The 14,161-nt window shown below is 42.5% G+C and overlaps 1 protein-coding gene across 11 annotated transcripts in view; it reads left to right on the top strand.

Annotated features, from left to right (window-relative positions):
* The first annotated feature begins 815 nt into the window (after positions 1 to 815).
* Positions 816 to 14,161, top strand: part of KALRN (kalirin RhoGEF kinase) — a 330,405-nt gene continuing 317,059 nt past the window's right edge. For all 11 annotated transcript variants that reach the window (XR_003915798.1, XR_003915799.1, XM_029959838.1 and 8 more), the window contains exon 1: positions 816 to 916. The gene's annotated coding sequence lies outside the window, so the exon portion shown is untranslated. The remainder of the gene's footprint in view (positions 917 to 14,161) is intronic.

Here is a 14,161-nt window from a genome sequence, read left to right as displayed (position 1 = left end):
CATTGAATAAGGCATTAGACTTCAGTTTCAAGCTTCTTAAACTTTTGTCACAGGAGAGAATAAAATAAGGTGCAGTAGAATAGATCATATTCATGCCTGTACTTGTGACTGTATAGTTCAGAGTAGAGTCATTCCTTTATGGCTAAGCCTTTAGACAATTGCTGTAAAAGACTGAGTGCCAAACACTGGCAGTTTAAAGGGAGTGGATTTTAAGACAGGAAAGCTATAGAAAAAAAACCAAACAAACTAAAAGATTATTCTGATTGCCAACAACTTTCTAAATAGAAAGTATGAGGCATGAACTTGTACTCAAAATTTCAATTTTAATGAATTATCTGATAGATTAGAATGTTGTACTGAATAAACTTTACTGGGATACATCCCTTCAACCTGGCAGGACGTTGTAAACTATCTTGCAATGAACTGTGCAACACACTGTGAGCAACAGTGAAAAATGCTTTCACTTTCCTGATGTTGACCAGTCTAAAACTATCCCCACAGTAGGATTTCATTAACTTTGCCTGCTTGGATTGGCAGATATATTAGATTTGATGGGATTAGGTGAAAGAAGAAATGCTAGTAGCAATTTCCTAGTGTGGGCTTTTTTTTTTTAATATATATCTTCCCCTTTGGAGCTCCAGCAAATGCAAGCCTGTCTTCCTCAATTAGGCAAGCCTAAAAGCTACAGAGAGTGCATGGACTCTTGAATGTGCTGTAATTTATGTTTATCAATTCAGTGCACATAGTTTTTTTGACATGTGCTTCCTGCCTGATTTTCTAACAATCCTTTATTTTCCACAGGTGGCCGTGATAAACGAGGTGGTCCTGTCTTGACCTTCCCAGCCCGCAGCAATCATGACAGAATAAGGCAGGAAGACCTTCGGAAACTTGTGACTTATTTGGCCAGCGTGCCAAGGTAAAGCTCGAAAGAAAACACTTCAAAGCTTAGGGTGGATGGGTGGGTGGGGAACTTGTTCTTGGCAGTTACTGCTTTCCAAGTATGAACATTTAGTACCTTGAGTTCTTGGGGTGGAGGGACAAAAGTGTTCCCTTCCTTCTCCTGTGTACACCCCGGTGGTTTTTATCGCACACGTGGCAATGCAGGAGCTCCACAGCGGAGGCAGTGTGAGCAAACCCAGGCTCCTGGCTTGTCACAGCAGCGAGGAGCATCTCTCATTCCCTGTGTTTCTGTGCAACTGTTTTAGAGGATTGCAAAGGAGGAGAGTGCTCAGAGGCCTGCAGTTAAATATAGCAAGCTGGAGAGAGCCTGCTGTCTTGTTTGTTGCTTTCTAATACCTTGTGGGAGGTTCAGGAGAGCTGGGGAAGGGGACTGTAGTTGCTTGGGAGGAGAATGCGCCTGTACAAGGAGGCAGATTTTCCTGCTCCCGCACTTCCCGGAGATTTCTCCAGGCTGGGGAGGGAAAGGGGACTTAGGGGACTTAAGGGGAAGCTTTCAAAGAAAGCCATTTCAAATTGTTCTGAATGTAAACCAGCACCTTTCTCCACATTAGTCCCTGTGGCTCTCCTCCAACAAATAGGTCCCCATCCTTTTCCCAGGGATGCTGGTGGAAAGGTGTGTTGCCAGAGCATGTTTATCTTTGCAGACTTTGGGAGACCGTTTATAGGGCTCAGTGCACAGGCAAGTATTTCTGATCCAGCCTCAGGGGGTATGAGGCTATGAATGCCCTCATCCAGCTTCCTTTTCCTGATTTTAAGCTTGCCAAATATCCTTGCCCAGTAACTACTGCACTGGCTACTAAGATGAATGTTATCCCCAGGCAGGTAAGGGGCTAAGAAGGGACACTCAGGGTTGCAATAACACACCCTGTGCCACCCAGGAGCAACTTCTCTTTGAAAGCCACTGTTAAGCAGTGCTCATGTTTTTGCAAAGAGTGTGAAGTTAGGACATGAAAGGCAAGGGAATTGGCTGCATCTGGAAGTCAAGAGGTAAGGGTCTCAGGTCACACATGCAATGTGCAAAGAACAAAGGTCGTGTTTGGTATGGAAGAGGGGTGAGGGTTCTCTGGAGACTCATCACTCGGCTGCAGAGAGTGAGTGGCAAAAGCAGCTGCGTGTGCCAGATCTGACAGTGCTTGTTCCCTGGATGTCACAAGTCCTCTGGTGATTAACTTTTTGCTGCGTTGAACTTTCGGTCATCAAGGTTTTGTTAGTAGTTGAATCTCTGAATCTGTTTGCTTTTCTCCCCACCACTCCCCTTTTGTCCTCTAGCCAGCTCTATTTTCACCCATATTGTGAGCGAGACTACGGACATGCTGTGGGGCTGGGAGAGCAGTAGGTCACTCCCTAGGAGTGCATGTCCCAGGACTTGACAATCCCCCTCCAGCTGCTGCAGTAATGAAAGTACTCCCTTACATCTTATCACTTCTTTGCATAGTTGCAATATGAAGATATGACATTGCTTGAGGTTGCAAGCAATTGCAGAGCAAAAATGACCTTCTAACGTGTCAACCTTTTTTATTAATTGCTTTTCCCTCATGGAGGTGGCAGCAATAGCAAGATACATCCCTTCTGCTCCCCACTCACACAACTAAATTGATTAGCTCAGTCTTTGATGCTGCTTTTAGTTGCCTTACTCTGGATCAGTGCAGCAGTGATTTTTCTCTGCTGATGCAGACACTGGGATCAGAGGTGCATGCTGAAGGAGCCAATACAAGATCTAGCTGCCTGTCTTTCTAGAAACACTAAAAAAGCTTTACCCCCACCGGTCCCCACTGCAAAACCTTATCCTGCCCTGATGTGTGAAGCCTTTGGAGGATCAGAGAACATTTCTTCCTCTGTGATACAACCACCCATTCAGAAAATGTGCCAGCAGTGAGGGACATGTGAAACACTTCTACAAGCTTCCAAAGGATCCTTGCAGATTGGACCTCTGGAGACATTAGCTAGAGTACTGTCTCCTTCTTGGGCTATTGCACATTGAGGGGTGTGGAGCAGAAAGTAGCAAGAGTGATCAGTGGGTCTTGGAAGAGTAGCCTGTCAGGGAAGGATTGAAAGGGTAGAGTTTGTTCAGCCTAGAGAGTGAGTAGGGTCTGTGGAAGCACATTGTGACACTGCAGAAGGAAGGGATTCACAGGGCTAAGACAAACAAAAGTGTTACACTGAAGCAAGTGAAGCTTAGGCTTGTTATAAGGAAGAGATTTCTAGTAGATTCATAAGTTATCTAACTTCTTCTTAAATCCTTCCATTACTCTATAGACAAACCTTTGGCATGGGTATAAATGTTACGAGGAGGGTATGATAGATCATGAGGTGATGTCTCTTGGTTCCTTCTAGTCCTGTTTTGTCTGGTGCCACAGATGTGAACTTGCTGCTCTAGGAGGGAAATGTGACCACAAACTTCATGAGTCTGGCACGTGGGATTATGTAACCTGTGTGGTGTAAGGAAACCCTGAAAACTCATTTTCCCTAGACATTTTGTTCACTTCAACAAGGGCAATCAGCAGAGCTTTCAAACTTATTTACTTTTTGGAAACAAATACATGGACAGAGCAGTTGCAATTCCTATGGCTGGCTCTCAGTTCATGTTTGTTCCAAGATGAGTGCTATAGTGACTAACTGCATCAGCCATCTACCAAAATGAATAATTTCATTAGTGGACCCTCTGAACAGGATGTCAGGAGAAACTGCTCTGATGTTGAGTGCTAAAAGCAGAAGAGTTTTCTGTGCTAGCTGAAAAACTGGAAATTCTTTTTTAGTAAAAAGAGACTGTAATTCATCATATTGACACCAGGATAATAATTCTTTCTTTATTCCCGGTGCATTGGTTCCTGAGTGAGACAGATTGCTATCCAGGTTGATACAATCTGTCACTTAACCCTTGGTTTATATCTTAATGGAGGGGGCAGAGGTGGCACAGCGCTGGGAGCTTTGAGCAGGTATGAGATTGGTGATGAAATGTGATGATAGATTAGGGTAAGTGAAACCAGGGTCTTGCGAGCACTTTTGAAAGTTTCTGATTCAGCTTTCTGCAGTTCCTTTTTCAAAACCAGAATAATAATGTGGGTTTTCTGAAAGCGGCTGTGTGTGCTTGAGTTAGAGCAGAATAGTGAGGGCTTTCATGCAGCTGGGAGTCATGGTCAGGCAGGTGCCTGCAGGCAGCGGGGTTCCCTGTGTGGTTGAGGATTACTGCGTGGGGGTGAAGACCTAGGAACGCAGTTTTTTCCTTTCCCAAAATGGTAACCTTTCAGTCCATAGTGCCTGGGGTGACTTAGGGCTCCTGGAAGGTTCAAAAGCCTGCTCCTGCAGTCTTTTGGGTGCCAGGAGAAGGTGGTGAGTGGGTATGTGATGGTGTGAACGAATGCAGTCCTGGTTCGGTGCCCTACGTTGGCTCTTTCAGGCAAATCACGAGGTCCTTTTCTCCAAACAGTTCCACTGTAATTAGTTACTAAGGAACTAAGACTCTATTCATTAGATGTAAAGGTAATTGCCACGGATGCCAAGTTTCTACCACTCTGCCATTTTCTGCTTGGTTTACATTTGCACTGATGCTTTCTGGGTAGGCAAAGCTCTATTTCTTGTGAATCAGGATAGCTCCTATTTATATGCAAATTTAAATGGATGCGATATTTAGAAATTTGGAGGGCGTGACTGAATGTAGGATAACATGGTGTTTATGCTCAGGCAGAGGAGGGGAAATCTTCTGGCCTTGCTGATCTTATATTTTAACACCAGTGCAGTGCCATCTATTCCAGTAGACTGAACTTTGATTTATATGTGTGGAAATGAAAGTAGCACCAGGCCAATCTCCTCTGCGAGCCCTTTGGAATTAAGAATTAAGTTATGCGTAGGCTATAGGAGGATAAAAAGCAGACAGAATATTATTAGCCTGAGTTATCTCCTCGCACGGAGAAGCAATACGATGAAGGAAATGTTCTCTGTCAGCTACAGTGAATCTTCCGGCTGAACACATCCATCTGTTCTGGAGCCAAGATAAGCAATCTTCTGTGCTCTCTGCAGAGGGGGAAACCCGAGATGCCTTGGAGGCCTGTGTTTTTAAAGACATCTACTTTTTATTTGTCCTCTGTTCAAAAACCTGCTCAAATATTTCCCTGTTCTGGGGGACATCCAGGGCTCATAACAGCAGCAAAGCGTTTCCAAGAGCCAGCCCTGTGTGTTTGAACAGTTCCTCAGAGCTGCCCGAGTTTGATGGAAGGTGCTAGGATCAGTAAAACAACTGAAGTGCCTCTAATAATTAGTTCAGTGACTGGGGCTTCGTAAAATTAGAAGAACAATACAGGGGATGGTAAAATGTAGCAATACTCACCCACTCTTGGATTTATTTTAAGCTCTTCTCTGGTGACCTGTGGTACTGTATATATTAGCTCCTCTGGCCAGGAGTAGTGTGAAACTCATTTTGTTGATTGATAGGAATTAAACCCTAGAGCTCTGCTTTCTGTTATGTGATCCTAGCACAAAAGGAGCTTTTGAGGACTTTTTTTTTTCCAGAGGCTATTTTAGATCTACAAAAATAACCATCTATTTAAAAAATAACACCAGGGAATTCATACTAATTTTAGTAACTAAATATCTGGTGCCATCGATAATTATTCCACTGCGCACTTGTATCAAAATACCACAGTAAAAAAATGAAGTGAAACTGATGAGCCTAATGGAGGTTTAGTATTTTCTTCAGATATAATTTGATTTAACAGATAATTGTAAGGTATTTTGGAGCAAGAGACTCATTAGGAATATATAACTGACACGAGTGCTGTGGATTTTAAGAGCCTTCTGCCCCAATAGCTAGTTAAAATCCAGCCTCTACTGTGTGTGGTACTGGTAAGTGATGTTATTATCACCATCCGTTAGGGATTGGGGGACTTCTGTTAAAATAATGGTGGTCTTGGCTTGTCCTATTAAAGGGCTTCTGACCACACTGCTCTGTTTTGCTTCCTGTGTCACCTTACTGAGCACCTCAGGACCAAGTTACACGTTCACTGCTTGTTGGAGATCAGGTCTTCAGAAGAGGATCTCTGATTTAATTCCAGATGTGGTAACACCCTGTTGAGGCATTATATTCCTAGATGAGTGAACAGTGGCTATAATTGGCATTCTGCAGCGTCTACAGCTGCAAGCTTGGCAACTTTTTACCAGAAACTGCTAGAAAATGTGGACTTCCTAGAGGTGCAGAGGCAGTGATAAGAGCTGCCAGAGCCTGGGGAGCAGGAGTTATGAGAAAAGATTGAAGGTGTTGGGGATGCTTATGTTAGAGAGGGAAAGTAAAAGCGATGCGTTACAATCCACTATGCAAGACTGAGCTAAAGTAAACAATTTGGCCTCAGTCTACATTGCAAATGGGACAAAAATAAAGGCATTAAAATCAATAGATTGAAGAACTGAAGCAGGTTTCTTAGCATACCCATCTTAGAGACCCTGTTAGAAGGCATATCAGGAGGGATCCAGATCTTGTCACTCCTGTCTTGCAAAAGAAGGATGAAAGCAGTCTTTCCAGCTCTTGTGACACTGTTTTGTATAAAGATGTGGGGTTTTTAAAAACAGGTACATAATTTTAATTTCCTATGTTTATTTTTAATCCCTGGAATTATTTTTTTTAATCCACCCAAACCTTAGGTAAGTGGTGGGAGCTTCAGTACTGGTTTCCAAATTATTTCCTGCTTTTATTGCCTGTTGCTGGTTTCTTGGGATAGTGTAAGGTCTGATCTTGCACAGCTCTGGACTTAAATCAGATGTCCTCTTTTTCTCTGTCCTCTGTGGGAGGTGGGAGTGCCCTGAGTGGTTCCAGCTTGGTTAGCTGCTGAGCCCTGCTCTGCCTTCCAGCTTGATAACAGTGCAAGTGTTTTCAGTCTGGTTTTGTGATGGGCAACATAAATAACATGATACAGAGATTTGCAGTTAATGTACTGTGACTTGCACAGCTCATGTAGCCTTTTTCTTCTAAAGACTAATAAAGGGCAGGGTAAACTGGGCTCTGAACCTCACTTCTATTAGCCATCATCAGTATGGGTTTAATGGAAGCATATCTCTATTTTGAAATAGAAGCAAGTGAGAGTAACCCAATGTTAATATTGAAACAACCTCATGAAGATTTGACTGCCTTATTTCAGAACAGTAGTTTGGGAGCTCAAATACATAAATAAAATAAAGGTTGATGTTATTTCAAGACTGAAATTGTTATTTGAAGTAAATTACTCAAAGGACACAGAAATTACTTTGCAAATCCTTTTGCAAGCTGTCTGTCTTGTATACAAAATTTTTGCACCGTTTTGGAAGACCCGAAAATCTGAATTCAGTATGTTTCTTCACACCAAATTATACAATATTTCTATGTTCTTAAGTATAGGTTGTTCCATTTCATTATATTTTAATTGGATTCCAATAAATAATTGAAATTGCTGATTGCCACATGCAGAGAAACTGGGATTTCAACTTGTCATTGTGTTTTTAAGCATTCTATTCAACACTCAACATCTGCTTAATTTTAGACTATAAATCTGCAGTTGAAAACAGTTAATATGAAGGAATCCCTCATTTATTATGTCTGAATTATTTCCAAGGCAATTGTTCTATTTTGCAGTGTAGGGGAGGGAGTTCAGTTTTCTCTTACTGCCAACCATGCAGACTCATGCTGAGATTTCAAAGTCATATTGGGTTCTTTATGATTCATCTCCAACAAAAATTCAGTGGATTAATGATTTGAAGATTTAGGATTGTGGAGGTAGCCCTGCAGGCCAAGTTTAACATACAAAAAAAATGCACAGGTCTGGAAGAGAAGTTCCTTTTCCTGGCACTGGGCTGTTTTCCAGCCCAGTGAGAGCTCAGTCACGCCTTCTTCAGTGGAGCCAGGGAAAAGGGCTTGAGGAGGCACACATCCAATGAAACAAAGGTCACTGTTTTACTTTGTGCTCTTCCCAGGCAGCAAAGCAAGTGTCTCTACCCAGTTCAGGACCAATGCCTTTTGGTTTTACTGATCTGGCCTTTTTGCTTCAGCCCCACCTTCCCAGCTGTGGGGTGTTTCTCCTCACCACAGGCAGTGCATTCAGGCTGCAAGTTCAGAGCAGCCAGAGGGATGGCAGTGAGTGGAGTCCTTCTCTGCAGCCCCCCATGTCCTCTGCACAGAAAGCAACCAACAGGCAGCTGCTGCCCAGCTGTAGCTCTGCAGCACCTCCACACCTGGCTTCTCTCTTTCTTACTGTGAGAGGAGGGAGTGGATGGCTCTTAAAACCCTCTGAGAAAAGTCAGAGATGCCTGTGGCAGTGCTTCTCCCATGGCCAGGGGGTACGGGGCTGACCTGGAAATATGTACCTCCTGTATGGGTGGTGATTTGGTGCAGCAGCATCAGCTGAGCCTTCTTGAGGGTTGATGGGCTGTGCTGAGGAGTGTGTTTCAAGGGTCTGAGCTTTGCCAAGGCCCTGAGTAAACCTCAGCTGTCTTCTTAGGGGAGCCTCAGATGCTGCTCAGCTCCTCTGCATGAGCTGGGAGTGCTGATCTCTGGCTCTCTTGCACAGGATGGTTGCCTGCCCTGTGCAACTGCTCCCTGTGTTGCTGTATTTCCGTTAGCAATGTTGTAGGTAGTGCCTGACTGCGTTTCCAACAGGGGGTTCATGCTGAGGATTCTGCTTGGATTTCTCCCAGTCTGGAGTGAACAGTAGAACAACCCCCTTCATCATGTATGCTGCCACTGCGAGAATACAGGAGCCACCATGACCAAGTGACACCCAGTGGCACTGGCAGGGTCTGGAGCCTGATCCCATCCCCTGAGCTGTCTCACGTACAGCTGTGCTGCACACTCTGCTTTTTGAGCTCTGTCCAGGCCCTCGGACTGGGGATTAGATCAGCATTGTTCCTTGTCCTAAATGGCTTTTGCATGTTGGTTGTACTGGAATTTTCTGCCTGGAAGAAGGAGCTGAGGTGATGGAGAAAAGGCATAAACTTGTAAACTAGGATATATTCTGCACCCGCTCGCTGGTGAGGGAGCTGGCGGGCACCACAGCCTGCTATAAATTTTATGCAGAGCATCATTTTCTCCATCCTCTTTCTCAGTGGTTCTCTGACAAGTGGTCTGTGAGTCTCTGCAGTACACCTCACCGTCCAGCCCTCCCTGGCCTTTGTCATGCTAGCGCTGATGAAAAGCTGTTGCGTGTTCCTTGTGGGCCTTTTAACCATCAGACCTGTGGCTCCACAGTACTCTGAGAGGTCCAGGCAGCAGTGACTGGGAGAATTCCTTGGAGAAGGCAAGTTTGTGTTAACGTGGGGAGTAATTCAGAAAAGCTAAAATTAGCAGACAGATATGTTTTGTGGGAGCGCTGTGCTGGCAGCAGAGCTGGCACCGGCGGCGTGTGGTTCCTCCTGAAGCTGTCAGCAACTGTCAGTGGAATGTGCAGTGGCTCAGCCAATCCTAACTTTTCTTTTAGGTGATCTCTTTCCTACGGTTTTTGCAGAGACTGTTCCACTGTGGATGCTTGTGTTCCTCATCAGTAACTCCAGTATGTGTTATATCCTCTTTACTCTTAGAAATTATTACAATTTGGAAGTTGCTTATGCCATCCTCTTCATGGATGTCATTAGAAGCAGGAAAACAACTGCTGTGCTTTGCAGTCTTCTTTGTAATGGGAATATTGTCAAGTGTATCTTAATGTCAATGGAAAGCTCTTCTGAACTCCCAGGGAGAATGGATGAGACCTTTACTGTGTGCCAATATGGAACAAGTAATGGGAGACACAGAAGTGGAGTCGTCCCAGCCCAGACTGCCTGATCCTTATCCTTACTGGATGTGTGGAGGTATTGTGGACGCTGCTCCAAAGTCTGGATTCCCCAGTACACAGCTTGGGTAGGACTGATGATGCATTTTCACGAATATATTTTTAACTGTGTCTCCAAATTAATGATTAATAGCTTATGCTATTGTGCTGTCTGTCAGTCACTGTTAAACCAAATCTGTCAGAGAAGACTCTCAAGAATATTAAATTCTTACAAATTTAATGAGAATAGACAGCTGCATCAAGGAAAGAGACCTAATTAGTGTCCACAGAGAGGGAAAGGTGGTCTGAATTCAGCCCTTTTCAGAGACTAGAGGTGTGGAGGCATCTCCAGAGCATGTAAGAGTCACATTGATTCTCTAATGGTTAATAACAAATGTGTAAACCACCACCAAGGGTTCGGCAGTTCCCATGCTCATAAAAGCATGTGCTAGTTTATGGTATTAGAAAATTGGATCATACTGAAATAGAACAATGACCAATTCATGGTAACATGTGGGATTGAGTATGGGTTGGGACTGGTAAACTTTGTCTCAGAGGTTGGGATGCTCAATTCCCTGCTGTTTGCAAAGGGAATTGGTATCCAAGTTTGGTAGACAGTTGTAAATCTCATCAATGGTTTCTTCTCATTTTCCACAAGGTGCTCCTAACCAAGTCTGTGGTATTTTATGTCTTTCTTGTGGATCCTGGCACTGCTCAGAGCTCCCTGTGGATCCTGCACAGCTGCTTGCAGCAAATGTGATTGTAACTATGTAGTGTGAGACTGTTGGGCTACTTAGATTAAGAGAAAAAAACAAAGAGATGCTTTAACACAAAGTAAAATCAGAAAAATAAGAAAAATAATTCTAGACTCTCTCCTTTCCCCCTAAGAAAAAAGAGAAAAGTGTAACACAGACGTGCTTTTGGCTTGGCAAACATTGTCTAGTCTGCAACGTGTGCCACAGTGTACTTTTCTACTATTAACAAGGGAGCGTTGGTTTCCCTGCCTGTGTACACAGGGCTTTACTTTATGTCTGACTTTAAAGAGAAATCTTAGTCTCTGGAGAATTTCCCAGCAATACAGTATTTTAGAAAGTTCCTTTGTGGTACTTCACCAACAAGCTGAAGCACCAGAACAGCTCTCTCTTGTCCTACGACTGCTTTCAGGGAGATACCTTCCACCTCTTGCACATACCTGTGCTACAGCACAAATGGGAAAGTAGGAACCTGCTGTAGGTTTGATGCTGCGTTTACAAGGGATATCTTTGCTGAGTGCTCCTTCTGGATTAAAGTCATTGGATAGAAATTGTAGCAGAGGACTGGTTTTGTAGAATAACTGCATCTCTCTCTGAAAACTGTAGCAGCAGCAGTTCATCTCCAGCCAGATTCAGGCTGCTTTCATAAGCCTTTCCCATGCCTTTCCCCCATTTCACACATGAATACAAAAAATTTACAATCTCTAATATTTATGCAGTGTTATTAGCAAACTTGCACTAGAAGGATGACTTAAGTTTGATAGATTATTTATTTGAGCATCTGGCAAGCCAGATGCTTCTGCTATTGATGTTGTCATTGAGGATTGAATAAATATTACTTTTTTGAAGTTTAGTATGAAAGAATTACTCATTAAAAACCTTTGCTTGGTAAAACTCAACCCTTCTTCCTCCACCAGTCCTAAACCAGGGTCCAGCATCCAAGCAGTTATAAAATTTACCCATTTAAGGAATAGAATAATATGGATACCAACACAGCATTGATATGGAGATGGGTGGGATCCTTAGCAGGAACTTTATGGTATTTTAAAATACACATTGTACCCATACAGGGGCTGTGACACTTTAGAACTCCAGGGAGTGTTTTCAAATTTTCTCTGCAGGTTACTATTCTGCAAGGCATGGTTCATGGCTCTGGTGTTCTTGAGGCATGATCTGCAAAACACTTAGTTTCAGGTCAGGACTGAATGCTGTGTTCTGAAGTGCTGTTGCATGATATTGAGTTGCTCCATGGGCAAACATCATGTCCCACTGGGAATAAAAGGGTTTTTTCCCCTTAGAGAACTCCAAGTGGGCTTCCTGTACATCTTTCATCAACTGTGCATGTACACTTTGTATGTCATATAGAAAACTCATGCTGTCAGTCATGGTGGATGGAGACTAATATTCGTTAAATTATATTGCTACAAACTCTAAGTCTAAAATAGTTTCCCATCATTCTTCTTTATTTGCATGTTAATTTAATGCTAGTGAAAAATTAGCTGCAAGAAAGGTAGGCTTCTGGTACTGATTACTGTTCTTTCTTGGCTAAGTACCAACAACATCCCTGGCTATGATGATTAGTTAGGTCTCTTCTATCTCAGTCTTCTGTGATTCAGCAGCTGACTGCCCTAGAGGCCAAAGTCCTCTGCTAATGCAGCAATGCAGATTTTTTTCCTTTTATTGCTTTTCTGTTGTGTGTCAGTCCTAATTGGAGACTAAAATTACATTTCCTTTTTGGAAGAATTAGCAGCTCTTCTTAGCCCACCAACTAAAGACTATGTTTATTAGCAGCTCTGCTCATGTCTTTTGTGATCTTTGTAGGTGATAATTGCATGGACCCTGAGGTTTAATTTAGGTCACCCATTTAGGTCACATTTGCACTAAGGTAGGTGCCATCCTAGAACATAAGAGAAGACACACAGTCAGAGTTTCCTGCATTTTAGTTCAGGACTCAACACTGAGTTTTCTTCTCCCTTGGCTTAACTGTATAACCTGAATTTACCAGTCCATACTCCCTAAAGTTTGGGAAACCAAATTAATTGATATTTTACATCTTGAAGATATAAAACCCTAAGTGTTTTGGTTATAGGTATGCTGTATGAGGCAGAAATACACATCCCCTTTAATGGCATGCACTGATTAGACCTCTAATTTCTGGGAGACAGGGCCTTAAAGCTGCCTTTCCCAGTGCTGAACTGGGAGCACTGTGTAAGAAATTGGCTGTGTACTGTGTTACTGCCTGACCTGAGAAAATGTGCTTGAAAAACCTGTCTCCATTACAAATGTACCATTTTGCCATGCAGTGATTTTTGGGAGTATAAGAAGAATGTAGGGGAGAACAATAGTTCCAAAACCCAACCTAAATAAAAAGCATGTGCCTGATTAACTAATGGGTGATCTTGCACACAGGAAGAATGGCTGGAAAAGCTTATTAGTAAACTCTTAGTTTAAGAATTAATCAAATGGATAATATGTTGTTTTTCTTTAAGACCTCTTTTTTCCTCCATTCACAAGACAGAACTGAACTCTTAAAACACTGATTAATCACATCCAATTTTGTGGTTATGTCTCCTTATTTCTCCATTCTTCTGTTTCTATGACATTTGTAAGTTAGTTCAGAAACTGCATCTGGAGAAGCAAACATTTCTGGGATCACAGATTAGTTTAGATTTTGCTTCCCACTGGAGATTTGTGGTAGGAGCTGCAATTCCATTCCAAAATCTAATTAAAAAGCAGGTACATAGGAAAGTAGTGAACAATCTTACCCATAGGAAGAATGTCTGGGAGCTTTGCTTTGTTAATGAACTGTTAGACTAGGAATCAAATACACAAGCAATATGTGCAGGTATTTTAGGGTTTCATTCTTCTCTGTTCACAAGGCAAAACTCAACTGTTATATCATTCCCCACTTACCAGGCTTACTGTAAATCTCAGTTTCTCTTTAATTTCCAGAGCAGCCACCCCAATGATTTTGCAGTGTTGGATTGTTCATGGTAGGTGACAGGGAAATATGGTCAGCTAAAAAGGTTTCCTGGGATTTTCATTTTGGAATGAATTGTGTAGGACACTTCACCTCTGTAGTTTTATGGACTGTTAAATTGTATCTGTGGTATAATAGCATCAGCAGCACTTATCTGATGACCTGTTGGGCACTACTAATTATATGAAAAAGGCATACATTTTTGTTAGGTAAAAACCACTCAATACCTTTGAGAAAAAGGCCACTTGAGAATCCACCTGCTGTAACTTTGACACAAGGTTTAGAAATATTCATCTAAGTGAATAAGGTGCTAGTTGTCTTCATTATATATTTCGTACATTCCCAGGGGCACTTGGAAAATTAAAGCAGACATGTTTGATAAGGTACAGAAAGTGGAACAATATAAATCAAATTAATGTATTATATACAGTACCAGTGCAAAGCTGTCTTGATCTCCATTTCTGGGCTTTTGAAATTGGTGACGTCAGTGTTTTCAGGAGCTGAAGTCCATCTTGCCAATATTGTGCTCACATTGCCCTTTTAGAGGTTGACTTATAATTGTTTTTACAAATGAAAACATATTTTTCCCTTTTTTTGTGGGAGTGTACAAATGCACAAAGAACTTTAACTGTGTTCATGCTGCCTTGAAAAGATGCCAGAAGTCAGATGTGTAATTAGGGATTCTGTTAAAAGTCTAATTCCTGCACCTG

This window comes from Manacus vitellinus, unplaced genomic scaffold (genome assembly GCF_001715985.3).
Source record: "Manacus vitellinus isolate BGI_N305 unplaced genomic scaffold, ASM171598v3 scaffold_22_pilon, whole genome shotgun sequence".
NCBI lineage: Eukaryota > Metazoa > Chordata > Aves > Passeriformes > Pipridae > Manacus > Manacus vitellinus.
The sequence above is the reverse complement of the archived record's forward strand: the minus strand, read 5'-3'. Positions and strand labels throughout refer to the sequence as shown.